This window comes from Cucurbita pepo, chromosome LG02 (genome assembly GCF_002806865.2).
Source record: "Cucurbita pepo subsp. pepo cultivar mu-cu-16 chromosome LG02, ASM280686v2, whole genome shotgun sequence".
Taxonomy (NCBI): domain Eukaryota; kingdom Viridiplantae; phylum Streptophyta; class Magnoliopsida; order Cucurbitales; family Cucurbitaceae; genus Cucurbita; species Cucurbita pepo.
The window spans coordinates 8,413,826-8,418,561 of NC_036639.1; the positions used below are offsets into that span (position 1 = coordinate 8,413,826).

The window sequence follows — 4,736 nt, forward strand, 5'->3', positions numbered from 1 at the left end:
GTGGCATACAGACTAGCATTACCACCCACGCTCCCCGCAGTGCACAACGTACTCCATGTATCGCTGATGAGAAAGTACACTCTGGATCCAACTCACATCATTGATCACAAGACACTTTCCCTTCGGGAGGATCTAACGTATGAAGAAAAAGCCATTGGGATAATGGCACGTGACGGAAGGAAACCACGAAAAGGGAAATTCCATTAGCCAAGGTCTTATGGGAAAACTGTCACGACAACGAAGCCTCCTAGTAATGTGAGGGTGACACGAGGAGGTCTTTCCCCGAAATCTTCTAGGGAGGATAAACTTTCGAGGACGAAAGTTCCTAAGGTGGGGAGAATTGTAATACCCGAATTTTTAGATGAATAAATAAATAAAATAAAAATAACAACATAGGGGCAAAATGGTCATTTTGCCCCTAGTCTTACCCAAGGGGTCTAGTTGTTTGGGCTCTAAGAAGAAAGAGAAAGAGAAAAGAAAAGAAAAAGAGAGAGAGAATGGAGAAAGGAGAAGAAGTTAGGGTTTGGGAGAGAGGAAGAACAGAAATGACAAATCGCCATTGGAGATCGAATCCAAGGCAAGAAACTTCGAAGCAATACTTCTCTCAGTGCAGGAAAAGGAGTTCAGGTGGTGGAATCCACTCATTCCGGAAAGAAAATCCGAGAACGGACAAAGTAAGGTTCCGAACTTCTTGTTTCGATTTTATCTAGATCTGAGGAGTTTCTTGAGCGTTAGATTTGGAGTTTTTGAGGTATGTGACTAAATTAAGATTCACACAGGTTTCCTGAAGTTCCTGGACGAGAATCAGACGAAATCGGAGTTTAGTCGGACTTGGGTAAACCGATCCAAAACAGAAAATGTGAGTTGTTCCGTATCTTTGGACGACCTTAACTTGTCCTGTGTTCAAGGAAAAAAAATAAAGAAAAAATATATTGTAGAAGTAGAATATGAGATCTACAACTTTCGTGAAGAAACTTTGTTGATATGGATTACGGATTGAAAGATAAGAAAATCGGAAGAAAATGGATCGAAAACGCAAAACTCACGGTTTCTGGAAAATTTGGAAAATATGCAGGAGAGAGAAGGCATCGCCGCCACGCGTCGGCCGACGATCGACATGTGGCGACTACAGGCTGGAGAAACGCATCAGGCGTGCGCAACCGGGTCGGCCCGAGTCCGAACCGACACTCCGCACGCGAACCCAACCGCCCGAGACTGCTCCGACCTCTCCGAACCGACCCGTCTCGACCCGCGACTGCACAGAAAGAAGCGCATGGGTACGTGTGCATAGAATCCGCGCATAGTACACCCTCTAGAGCGCATCAGTCGTGCGTGTAGGCGCGTGGGTGATCTTTTTCCCTCCGTTCGACCTCCGTTTGCTTGTTTTTCGCCCCGATTTCAACTCTGATCCTATTATTATGTGAATTAGGACCTATCAAGGAAATTCCAGAATTTATTGAACCTTTTCCGGCAAATAATTCAAGCTTGGGANAGTAGCCATTTGGATTCCCACGAGCAGTACTTGTAGGAACCGCTAGGAACAAGCATGCATGCTACCACCTATGAAATTAGCTAGCCGGTCTTAGAATATTATTATAGAAACTGCGAATATGAGATGATTATGGAAAACTAGATACAAGTTGTGTATTAAATCTGTTTTGATTGGAATTATGATAATGTATGTATGCATGAGGAGGTTGGGAAACTTGTGAAATATGCGCTCCGGGTAAAGATGGACGTTATCTTCCCATTGAGCATGTTTGATAATTTTGCATGAACTGCTGCGTGTAAACTCTATTGTATGATGATTGCTTGTATTATCTTTCTTGATGAATAGGAAGAAATTATGAGCTTAGATTAGGATGCTAATGGCTAAGTAGGCTAGACGAGACCCTAGATTGGGGGACCTCTAGAATACCGTGCAATTAGACCCGCGAAATGATTACCGGCGGAACCAGAACCCAGAATTCCAAACCCGATAGGTTTGTGACACCAGGCACGAGAATCCTAGAGAAACACGAATCTAAGTCTAAGGCACCAAGTTCCACCCTAGGAAGAATAATAGGTCACCACAGTAACTGTAGGTAGCCCGTTAGAGTTGAGCAGTGAAGATAGTGTCATCAGAACCTCCACTTCCCTCTCTCCTCCGATACCATACCGTCGAGACAGAGCTCCGGTACGGTGATCGTTGAGCTTTGCAGATCCGGATAGGGAAGTGTGACAGGTGCCCAGACCTAGTGGTGATAGCTAAGGGGTCTTCTGAACATGACTCCTGGGCCGTAGAAACCCGTCCCTGAGCGGGAGACGTGGAGCCACTTAGGATGTCTCAGTAGCTGACCGGCACAAAGGGGGTCGCACCCCGTTTTGTGGATGTATGGTCCCGTGTGAGGGTCGTCAGTTAACTTCCAAGGATGATGTTCAGAGAGAGAGTCACGTATTCAGATCCAGTCATACGATCCCCTCAGATTTGCTTATGAGGTCGCGCCTCACCTCAGGACACTGATCATTTCACTGCATAAGATGGGCAAGCCTTTTATGATACAGAAAAGAGAGTTGTAGCTTAGATCACTCTCCTTAGAAACCTGAGAAAGACCGTGGTTACCTACCAAGATAAGGATGCGAAAAGAGCCTACAAGTAGGCTGCTTACTGAGTATATTTTTATACTCACCCCTTTCTCCCTTTTTTTTTTTCAGGTACCAGTCGATACGGGGAGGTGTTCAAGAAATGTGCGGTCATAGAGGGGTGTCGTTCCGGAGCGTCAGTCCCTTGTCGGTCTTTTAGAGTCCTTTGTCCGTTTTCATATTTAGAGTCTTTTGTATTTCATTTTTACATTTGCGATTTCCTTTGTAATATTTTCGAAACAAATCTTCTTTTTCTTTGTTTTAATTGAATGGTATTTTTATCCTTTTACTTTGCTTTTCTTTTCTTTTATTTTCTTTTTGTTTGTTTTCGATTTCGTCCTTTTAGTCACGATTTCGATTCTTCGAAGCCTAAAAAATCGGGTTGTGACATAAATGCTATTAAATACAAATTGAAGAAAATAAGGCATTCATACACACTATTAATAAATGCTATTAAATATAAATTGAAGCAAATAAGGCATTAATAAATTTTCTTAATTGGTAATTCAACAAAGGCAAGTCTTCTAATTACTTTCCATAAATTTTCTTAATTGGTAATTCAACTACCAAAGACAAGTCTTCTAATTACTTTCCAATATCAGCCACTCCATTATCTTCTTGATTTGATATGCTAATGCTATAAAGATTTTTGGGCTTGATTTGATATGCTAATGCTATAAAGATTTTTGGGCTTAAAAGTCTTTGTTTCAACCCTGTACACTAGCTAGCTTTTGAAGATGCAATGTATAGGCCTCTTGAATATTCTTAACCTTGCTTCTTATAATCGGTCCTTCGGGTACATGCAAAGGGTCAGCAGTTGAATTCATATCAAGTAGGGTTTGATTTATTTTCGCCGGTTTTCGTTCGTGGGAACGGCACACCCTTGGCGTTAGTTTTCTTCCCCGTCCATTTATGTTCTGTGATATGAACAAAGAGACATCCATCATACAATATACTTCAATGAAGATGTGAATAAAATATTATTGAAATTATCAAAAGATATTTCAATTCATGCCACATTGAAGAAAAGTGAAGTTTCATGTTATAAATTTTGGGTAGATTACAATTTAGAGTAATTTATAGTTATTGTATTTCATTAATATATTTTAAGACTTTTTATTTACTTTAGGTTACAATTACATAATGGTTAATTATGGTCATTAAGTGGGAATGTTACCACTCTGAGAATGCCTTTAATAGTTTCATTTTGAGACTATATAAAGTCATGTATGCTGTATTTGTAAGTAGATTTGGAAAATATAGTAAAAGAAGCATTTGTGCTCTTCTTTAGTCAATGGTTAAGTTTCTTTGCAATTCTATGTAGTTTAGGTTGCCGGTAGAACCATTCAAGCTTGACATGATCAATCTTGCTTGTGGAGTGATACGAATCTCAATCAAGTATTCTTGCCTTGAGATATTTGATCAACAAGAATCATTCAAGCTAGACATGATCGATCTTGCTTGTGGAGTGATTCGAATCTCCAACAATGTTCTTGCCTTGAGATATTTGATCAACAAGGTAATCTGAATGTTACTCCCCTTGTAGTAATTTTCACATATCATTCTGTTTCTTCAAAATGACGGAAGATTTTGGAGTGTTTTCGAGTATTGAGGGGGCGTGGTGTCGTGGGTCAGTTGGAGACGCAAAATTCTTGGCGTCTCCCCGAAAATCTCACGTTTTCTGGCGACCATGATTTTTTTTTTTCAAAATCGTTACAAGTGGAGTGACCTATAGTTAATGAACAAAGTTAATTAATTAATTTTATATCATTACAACTTATAATCAATTGGTTCATAAAGTTCCCTTGCTATCTCATGGTAACACTAAAACAATAAATTTAGTTGAAGGAAAATTTCAAAGGAGAAAAGTATTTAATTTGAAGTGTTCACATTGATATTTAACGTATTTGATGGAAATACAAAAAATATATTTAATTTTAAGGGTTCAAAATTAGTATTTAATATATTAGATATAATAAATATAAAGTAAGAAAAATACATTTAATGTAAAGTATTTAAATAAGAAAAAAATATATTTATTATTTTTGATATATTAAATAGTAAGATAATCCAGGTATATGAGATAATTGAATGAAATTATATATTTGGAATTT

At 38.8% G+C, this 4,736-nt stretch overlaps 1 long non-coding RNA gene across 1 annotated transcript in view; it reads left to right on the top strand.

Annotated features, from left to right (window-relative positions):
• The first annotated feature begins 1,871 nt into the window (after positions 1 to 1,871).
• LOC111787974 overlaps positions 1,872 to 4,736 on the top strand; it is an 8,357-nt gene continuing 5,492 nt past the window's right edge. The window contains exon 1 of the long non-coding RNA XR_002814074.1: positions 1,872 to 2,224. This is a non-coding gene — a long non-coding RNA (uncharacterized LOC111787974). The remainder of the gene's footprint in view (positions 2,225 to 4,736) is intronic.